Genomic DNA, 10,503 nt, shown 5'->3' on the forward strand with positions numbered 1-10,503 from the left:
ATATCATTTGGCCATATGCTTATGTGTTTTATACACACACACACACACACATACTTAGTAAGTTTCACATAAGAAAAAAGGAGACTTCCTTTCAGTTCTAGTCATTTGTAACTTGTGTCATATGAAACCTACAAAATTTATAAAACAACTGAGAAGGCAAAAATTGAGGGGCTCTAACTGATCTTAAATTATATTGATCTTATAGTCTATCTGCCTATCATTAAAAATAATCACTTCTTTGTAGGAAGATATCATTCAGAATTCCTATTATTTTGCATACATAATGTCTGACATTTAATACAAAATCATAAGGCATTCTTAAAAAGAAAAAAATGGACTAAACAGCAGAATACCAGTTGCCAAGACAAATAATAAAAACTGATCTAAATATGCTTCAGTCTAGTTCCAGTCGGGGCACCGGATTCTGTCCCAGTTGCCCCTCTTCCAGGCCAGCTCTCTGCTGTGGCCAGGGAGTGCAGTGGAGGATGGCCCAAGTGCTTGGGCCCTGCACCCCATGGGAGACCAGGAGAAGTACTTGGCTCCTGGCTTCGGATCAGTGCGGTGTGCCAGTGGGCGGCCACGGCGGCCATTGGAGCGTGAACCAATGGCAAAGGAAGACCTTTCTCTGTCTCTCTCTCTCACTGTCCACTCTGCCTGTCAAAAAAAAAATATATATGCTTCAGATACGGGCGATAGCAGATAGGCAATTTAAAATAAAAGTAATTGGTGCATTCAAATAAATAAAGTATAAAGAATTCCAAAAATATGAGAATTTGAGAACAAATGAAAATCTTAGCACTGAATTGAGTCATAATCGAAATGAAGAATAATTTAATTAAGGACCAGGAGAAGACAAGATGGAATTCAAGAGCTGGAAGAGTTTAAGTAGTCATACATAAAAAATTGTCCCAAGAAGTCAACTAAATTAAGATGTAAGATATAATAAGTGGGTATAGGGAAAAATAGTCTTTATTGAATTGGAGAGACCCATTTTATTAAATCAAAGAGGTGAATTTAGATTAGATTAGATTGAAAAGACTTCCAGAGCAATTCATTAATCTCCATGCATTCTTTACAACATGCCCTCTGACAGAGACACTCATTGAAATGGGGCAGTGAGATCCATGTTCACATGAGGACCGCAAAGGGCCTCTGTGTGGTTCATTGGCAGCGTGGGTGAGTGTTGCACCCAGTGTGGGCTAAGCCAGGACATCGAGCTTGGAAGAGAGGAGGTGAAGATTACAGCAATAGAGGAGATCATACCCTCTTCCCTGCTGACAGCAGAAGAAATCTACCACACCCAACATGGGTGTCACGTTGGATATTTGCTCCACCTGGAGCACTGACCAGAGCTCCCTGGACACACTCAGCACATGCCTCTGGATATCCACTGAAAAAGAAGACACTCCATTAAGCCAGAAGGCATAGTTCAAAGATAAAGTCCACCAGAGGAGAAAACCAACAAGTATCTCCACAAATGCCTGAAAATAAATGCAAAAATACAAAAAACAAGAATAAGGAAGGCAGTGTGACTTTCCTAAAGGAACACTGTGGGGAGCAACTCGAACTAGACTAAGTTACTGGAATTAAGACTTATTCTATGCATCTGCTCTCCCACAATACGGCGCTGAGAAGGGAGTAACAGCTTCTACACAGCTGCCTCCAGTTCAACCAATAAGCAACAGGACCTGCTCCTGATTGGAGGAGAGCAGCGTACTCGGCGTGTGGGTAGCAGAGTTGGGATTGGTGGAAGAGGACTATAAAGGAGGAGAGAGACAACATGCATCAGGGAACATCTAAGGGGAACACCTGAGCAGCCCCCGAGAGAGCCGGCCGGCGGTGTGCCGCTCCCCTGCGGAAGTGGGGAAAGTGGCCGGGGGGAACCGCCCTTCCACGGAGGTGGAAGGGATGGTAGCCAACCCGGGAAGAACCAGCAGCAAACCCGGGGAGGGCCGAGCAGACGAAAGAACAACACAGGGTCCTGTGTCGTTCCTCCACGAAGACGGGGAGTGACATAATGGTGCCGTGACTCGGATATGAAGCCTAGGCAGGGTTCAGTGTCGCTCCTCCATGAAGAGGGGGAGTGACAGAACACAACAACACTTCAATGTTAGAATGTGAAGACAAAGAGATTGATGAAATGCCTGAAATGGAATTCAAAAGATTAAGCACAGGATTACTCAGAAGCAATGAGAAGCAAATTCACAAGTTAGAGAAATCCATACATGACATGGAAGGAAAATTTTCCCATAAAATTGAGATTTAAGAGAAACTTTATTAGAAATAAAGAATTCAATATGTCAAATAAAATATACAATGGGAAGCCTTAACAGCAGACTTTGTGAGGCAGAAAAAAGAATATACAAGATAGAAGACAAATCTTTGGAGACTGGTCAGCCAGACCAAAGAAAAGAATAAATTAGAAAAATTAAAAGCATTGTTGGAGATTTATGGAATATTATCAAATGATCAGTCTAAGGAATTCCTGAAGGAGTGTAAAGAGAGAATAGGTTAGAAGGCCTATTTAGTGAAATAATTACAGAAAAACTCCCTCATTTGGAGAAAGAAAGGGACATCCAAGTACAGGAAGCACATAGAACTCCTAATAGTCATGACCAGAAATGATCTTCATCATGACAAACTGTATCCAAACTTTTGACAGTAAAACATAAAGAAAAGATTCTAAAATGTGCAAGAGAGAAATGCCATATTACTTTCAGAGGATCTCCAATTAGACTCGCAGAAGACTTCTCATTAGAAATCCTACAGGCTAGGAGAGAATGGAGAGATACAGCGCAGGTCTTAAAAGAAAAAAAACTGTTAACCCAGAATACTGTATCCTGCAAAGCTCACATTTATGAAATAAAGACCTTCCTTAACAAACAAACTGAAAGAACTTGTCCCCACTCATCCAGCCTCACAAATGATGCTTAAGGATGTGCTACACACAGAAACACAGAAAGATAGTATCATTACAAAATAACATTAAGGCAGAAAATCTCCCAGTAAAAGTACAAAGGAAATCCAAAGGAAACAATAGGAATATTTATGGAAAAATGGCAGGGCCAAGTCATTACTTATCAATAGACACCTTGAATGTAAATGGCCTGAATTCTCCAGTTAAAAGATACAGACTGGCTGAATGGATTAAAAAACAAGACCCATCTATTTGCTGCCTCAACAGCACACCTCACAACACCAAACACACCTCACTAACAAAGAAACATGCAAACTGAAAGTGAATGGGTGGAAAAAGATATTCCATGCTAATGGAAAGTAAAAATGAGCAGGTGTAGCCTTCCTAATATCTGGCAAAATAGACTTTAACACAAAAAATTTAAAAGAGACAAACAAGGGCACTATGTAATGATAATGGGATCAATTCAACAGGAAGATGTGACTATAATAAATGGGTATGCACCAAAAACTATTTAAAATACATGTTAATGGATCTAAAAGGAGATATAGATTCCAATACAATAGTAATGGGGGACTTCAACACCCTACTTTCATCAATGGACAGATTAACTAGACAGAAAATCAAAAAAGAAAAAATAGAGCTAATCAACACTATGGAACAAATGGAATCAACTGATATCTATGAAACCTTTCATTCTACAGCTGCAGAATACACATTCTTTTCATTAGTGCATAAATGACAATGCAACATATCAAAGCTTATGGGATACAGCAAAAGCATGTTCAGATGGAAGTTTATAGTAATTGGTGCCTATCACAAAATTGGAAAGGTGCCAAATAAATGACTTATGAATGCATCTCAAGGATCTAGAAAAACAAGAACAACTGAAACCCAAAATTGGTAAGAGGAAAGAAATAATTAAAATTAGAGAAGAAATAAACAAAATTGAAACAAGTATTTGAAAAGTTGGTAAATGAAGAGGTGGTTTTTTTTTTTTTTTTTTTTTTTTTAATAAACAAAACTGATACATCATTGGCTAGATTCCTGGACACATTACAGCCTACCAAAATTGAGTCATGAAGACACAGAAAATGTAAATACGCCAATAACCAAGTCAGGGATTGAATCAGTAATAAAGACCCTCCCAATAAAGAAAACCCCAAGACTGGATGGCTTCACTGTTGAATTCTACCAGACATTTAAAGAACTAAATCCAATTCTTCTCAAGCTATTCAAAACAATTGAAAGGGAGTGAATAGTCTCAAATTCCTTCCTAAACCAGAAAAATAAACAACAGAGAAAGAACTATAGACCAATATCCCTGATGAACCTAGGTGAAAACCCCCCCAACAAAATACTAGCTAATCAAATCCAACAACACATCAGAAAGATCACTCACCTGGACCAAGTGGGATATATCCCTGGTATGCAGGGATGGTTCAACATTCGCAAATCAATGTGATACATCATATTAACAAACTGTAGAATAAAAGTCATATGATTATCTCAATAGATGCAGAGAAAGTGGCACTCATTGGGCCGGCGCCGTGGCTCAATAGGCTAATCCTCCACCTTGCGGCGCCGGCACACCGGGTTCTAGTCCCGGTCAGGGCGCCGGATTCTGTCCCGGTTGCCCCTCTTCCAGGCCAGCTCTCTGCTATGGCCAGGGAGTGCAGTGGAGGATGGCCCAGGTGCTTGGGCCCTGCACCCCATGGGAGACCAGGAAAAGCACCTGGCTCCTGGCTCCTGCCATCGGATCAGCGCGGTGCGCCGGCTGCAGCGGCGGCCATTGGAGGGTGAACCAACGGCAAAAGGAAGACCTTTCTCTCTCTGTCTCTCTCTCTCACTGTCCACTCTGCCTGTCAAAAAAAAAAAAAAAAAAAAAAGAAAGTGGCACTCATGAGAGTTTGGTAAAGTGGCAGGATATAAAACTAACACACAAAATCACTAGCCTTTGTATACACAAAGCCATGGCTGAGAAAGAACTTCTAAGATCAATTCCATTCACAATAGCTACAGAAAAAATTAAATATCTTGGAATACATTTAATCAAGGAGGTGAAAGATCTCCACAATGAAAATTACAAAACATTAAAGAAAGAAATAGAAGACACAAAAAATGTAAAAATTTTCCATGTTGGTGAATTGGAAGATAATATTAAAATGTCCGTACTACCCAAAGCAATTTACAGCTTCAATGTGATCCCAATCAAAATACCAACAACATTCTTCTCAGATCTTGGAAAAAAAAAATGATGCTAGGGGCTGGCGCTGTAGCACAGTGGGTTAAGGCCCTGGCATCCCATATGGGCACCGGTTCAAGTCCTGGCTACTCCTCTTCTGATCCAGCTCTCTGCCTATGGCCTGAGAAAGCAGTAGAAGACAGCCCAAGTCCTTGGGCCCCTGCACCCATGTGGGAGATCCAGAAGAAGCTCTTGGCTCTTGGCTTCGGATCGGCACAGCTCTGGCCTTTGCTGCCATCTGGGGGGTGAACCAGTGGATGGAAGACCTCTCTCTCTGTCTCTACCTCTCTCTGTAACTCTGTCTTTCAAATAAATAAAATAAATCTTTAAAAAAATTTTAAAAAATAAAAAGGATGCTAAAATTCATTTGGAAACACAAATGACCTGGATAGCTAAAACATTCTTATACAACAAAAACAAACCTGGAGGCATCAGAATCCCAAATTTCAAGACATACTACAGGGTAGTTATTATGAAAACAGCCTGGTACTGGCACAGAAACAGATGTGTGGACCCATGGAACAGAATAGAAACTCCAGAAATCAACCCACACATCTATAACCAACTTCTCTTTGACAAGGAGCTAAAATCAATACCTGGAGCAAGGGCAGTCTCTTCAACAGTGGTGCTGGGAAAATTGGATCTCCTCATGAAGAAGTATGAAACAAGACCCCTACCTTACAGCTTACACAAAAATCCTTTAAAAATGAACCAAGGATCTAAATCTATGACCTGATACCATCTAATTACTAGAGCAGAGCATTGGGTGAAACTCTGCAAGACATTGGCATAGGCAAAGGCTCCTTGGAAAAGACCCCAGAAGCACTGGCAATCAAAGAAAAAATAGACAAATGGTATTATATCAAGCTAAGAACTTCAATGCTGCAAAAGAAGTAGCAAAATGAAGACACAACCAACAGAATGGGAGAAAACATTTGCAAGCCAAGAAACTGATAAATGATTAAGAATCTCTAAGGAGCTCAAGAAACTGAACAACAACAAAATACACAGTCCAGTTAATAAGTGAGCAAAGGACTTGAACAGGCATTTTTCAAAAGAGGAAATTCAAATTGCCAACAGACACATGAAAAAATGCTCAGGGTCACTAGCCATCATGAAAATGCAAATTAAAACCACAGTGAGGTTTCACCTCACCCCAATTAGAATGGTTCTCACACAGAAATCAATAAACAAGAAATGCTGTTGAGGATGTGGGGAAAAAGATATTTTAATCCACTGTTGCTGGGGATGTAAACTAGTACAGCCATTGTGGGAAACAGAATGGAGATACCTCAGAAAGCTGAAATAGATACACCGTATGACCCAGCAATCTCACTCCTGGCAATTTATCCAAAATGAAATCAGCATATAAAAGAGTTATCTGTATCCTCTGTTCATTGCAACTCCATTCGCAATATCTAAGATATGGAATCAACCAGGATGCCCATCAACTGACGACTGGATAAAGACATTATTGTGTATTTGTATGATGGAATACTACTCAGCCATAAAAAGAATGAAGTCCTGTCTTTTGCAGCAAAATTGATGAAACTGGAAACAATTATACTTAGTGAAATAAGGCAGTCCCAAAAAGACAGATACCAGATATTTTCTCTGATCTGACCTAAAGAATACCAAAAATATAATGTATAGGAGTGAAATTGGCATTTTGAACTTAGATGATTGTTTATAGCCCTTGTCTCTACTGTTGAGGAACAGTGTTTTGCCTCTTACTATTTGTTGAAATTTTTATTTAGTGTAGGGTTAATCTTATGAGTATAAATTAAACTGAAAGTAGATCATTGTAAAAATTCAGAGAGGGAATAGGAGAGGAAGGAGAAAGGAGGGTGGGGTATGGGTGGGAGGGAGGGTAATGTGGGGGGTATCACTATGTTCCTACTAGCACTGGGTCGTATTCTGCTGCTTTTCCCAGGCCAGTAGCACCGGGTTGGGTTGGAAGTGGAGCAGCAGGGACACAACTAGGTGCTCATATGGGATGCTTGTATCACTGGTGGCCTCTGCCACAATGTCAGCTCTAATATGTACTGCGTTTTAAATATAATGTTCAGTGCTTGGGTTTTTATTTTTCCTTTTACAATATGGAGATTTACCAAGTAGAAATGGAAGGAAATAAGGAAGGGAGGAAAGAGGGAAAGAAGCTTATGTATGAGGAAAACTTGATGAAAATGTGTATTATTGACAATATGGAAAAACAATGCCTGGATTTCAAAATATTTTGTACACAAATAAACTTGTCTTCAAATCCATTCTCTAGGATCTGTGTGAATTACCCTCAGATAGGAGCACTCTAAGTCCCCGCATGAAAGGTCCAAACCTCTGGCTCTCACCTTACTGTAGTCATCTGCCCTAAATACAAGTTTGTTATTAAAAATGATTCCTGGGGCCGGTGCTGTGGCATAGTGGGTAGAGCTGCCACCTGCAGTTCCAGCATCCTATATGGGCACCGGTTCGAGTCCCAGCTGCTCCACTTCTGATCCAGCTCTCTGCTATGGCCCGGGAAAGCAATAGAAGATGGCCCAAGTCCTTGGGTCCCTGCACCCGTGTGGGAGATTGGGAAGAAGCTCCTGGCTCCTGGCTTTGGATCAGCCCAGCTCTGGTCATTGAGGCCATCTGGGGAGTGAACCAGCAGATGGAAAGACCTCTCTCTCTCTCTCTCTCTGCCTCTCTGTAACTCTTTCAAATAAATAAATAAATCTTTTAAAAAAAAACCCTGATTCTTTCCAGAAAAAAAGGAAAAAAATTAGCCTGTTATTGACATAGCTTTTCTTACTAACATTCATTTTTTTCTATCAATGTATATAACTTCTTTGTAAGTTTATAAAATTAGCTCCTTATCATTTATGATATCTAGTACATTATGTATATAAATTTACAATTTTTCAGTTTGTTGTGGGTATTTTTATGTACATGTTTTTCCATATAGACACATTTTTAAATTGTCAGTTGGCTTTTTAGTGACTTTTCTGGTTTAGAAAATACTCAGACAATATTAAGCCCACATGTGTGTTTTCTTCTGCAGTGCTCATGTTTTCACTCTTCATAACACTGGTATTTCATTTCAATGGGAATATTTTTCATGATTATATTTTATTTTATTATTTTTTTTTATTTTTTATTTTTTGACAGGCAGAGTGGACAGTGAGAGAGAGAGACAGAGAGAAAGGTCTTCCTTTGCCGTTGGTTCACCCTCCAATGGCCGCCGCGGCCGGCGCGCTGCGGCCGGCGCACCGCGCTGATCCGATGGCAGGAGCCAGGAGCCAGGTGCTTTTCCTGGTCTCCCATGGGGTGCAGGGCCCAAGCACCTGGGCCATCCTCCACTGCACTCCCTGGCCACAGCAGAGGGCTGGCCTGGAAGAGGGGCAACCGGGACAGAATCCGGCGCCCCGACCGGGACTAGAACCCGGTGTGCCGGCGCCGCTAGGCGGAGGATTAGCCTAGTGAGCCACGGCGCCGGCCCCATGATTATATTTTTAGATGAATTTCAGAAGGTTTTTTTTGGTCTTTTTTAAAATTTATTCATTTGAAAGGCAGAGTTATAGGGAGGGAGGGAAGGAGGAAGAGAGAGAGAGAGAGACAGAGACAGAGAGACAGAGAGAGATGAAGAGATAGATAAATATTCCATCTGCTAGGTAACTCTCCAGGGCTAGGCCAGACCAAAGCCAGGAACCAGGATGACTTGGGCCATCCTCCACTGCTTTCCCAGGCTCATTAGCAGAGAGCTGGTTCGGACTTGGAGCATCTGGGGCTCAAGCCAGCACTCATATGGGATGCTGGCATCACAGGTGGTGGCTTGAACCAGTGTCATAGTGCTGGCCCCGGATTTTTTTTTAAATCCACGGAGAGTCATTGTCCAGCTTCATGGGGTACAGTATGTATGGTACTTTGTTACCAGTATACACTGTGTAATGATCAACTCAGCATATTTAGGTTGTCTGTCATCTCAATTACCATATTTTTGGTGATGGGAACATTCAAAATCCTCTCTTACAGCTATTTTGAATTATAACATACAATAGCTTTTTGAAATATCAGGAAAAATCTATTAGTTTTAAAATTCAATTGACATTAATTTTGGGGGATAATTTTGAACTGTTTTTCCTAGGATAGTGATGCTTCTAATCCAAAGCGTGTTTTCCTTTCATTCAGTGGTTAAAAATATCTTTTGCTTTCATTGTGTAAAATTTCTAGTAATTTACACTAATGACTTTATCTGTTTATTTTTTAGTAACTCTTGTAAAGGAGGGCTTCTTTTACTATCTGTCCAAAATATAATAAAGCAGTTAACTTTTTATTGAATTCTTTAAAAATATACATTTTATTTCATAGTAGAACAACAATAATGATGCCTATCTATTTTACAATATTTATATGTGGTAATGTAGGTAAAAATTTCAAAGTAAGAGTTACTAATTTACTAATGAATATTAGAAGTCTTATTCAGAAAGTCACTTCCCACCCTTTGCTCCTCCATCGCATACTTGATCCAGAAATGGCTTCAAGAAAACTATAGTGAATCAAGCCTATAAGGCACAAGCCCGGATGACCTTGTAGACTCATTTCCTTCTCTCTTTTTAGTTGTTTAGCTGAGGGGTGGGCATTTGGCAAAGTGGTTAAATGCCTCTTAGGACATCAGCATCCCATATCAGAGTGCCTGGGTTCAAGTCCTGGCTCTGCTTCCAATTCCAGCTTCCTGCTAATGCACAAAGAAGCAGGCGATGGCTTAAGTAATTGGGTCCTTGCCATTCACATAATCGACTTGGACTGTTCTTGGCTCCTGGATTCAGCCTGGCCCAGTCCTGGCTCTTGCAAGCATGAGGGGGAATGAACCAGAGGGTGGGAGATTTGTCTTGTCTTTCTTTCAAATAGAATAAAGTAGATAAGGAAATATATAAATAGCTTAGATGAGAACTGGTTCAAATAGATGTAGCCAGTCTATAGAAAGTCAACAAAACTGACTTACAAAGTTGTTCCCAGAGCATTGGGCTACAGACATTGGCCATAATTATGCACAGTCCTTGGTATGGTTCATGGGTTCCAGATCCCTTAATGTACTTCTTGTTACTTAGAGAAACTGGGTGTTCCCTAGCTCCTTGAGAACTAACCTATACATGTGTACCAGGGCGAAGAGTGATGCCTACTCTTTCTTTCACAGTACTTTCTGCACATGTTCAGTCCCCTGGCTAAGGCAACCTCTGTCAAACGTTGGCTCTGTTACAAACAGAATATCAGAGTATCTACATCAAGATTGTGACTGAGAATTGCTTACTTTCTGTTGTTTCTCCGATTGGGTGTTTATCTCCAATTAATTCTATGATATATC

Source organism: Oryctolagus cuniculus, chromosome 9, assembly GCF_051225735.1.
Source record: "Oryctolagus cuniculus isolate XC-2025 breed Fujian yellow rabbit chromosome 9, ASM5122573v1, whole genome shotgun sequence".
NCBI lineage: Eukaryota > Metazoa > Chordata > Mammalia > Lagomorpha > Leporidae > Oryctolagus > Oryctolagus cuniculus.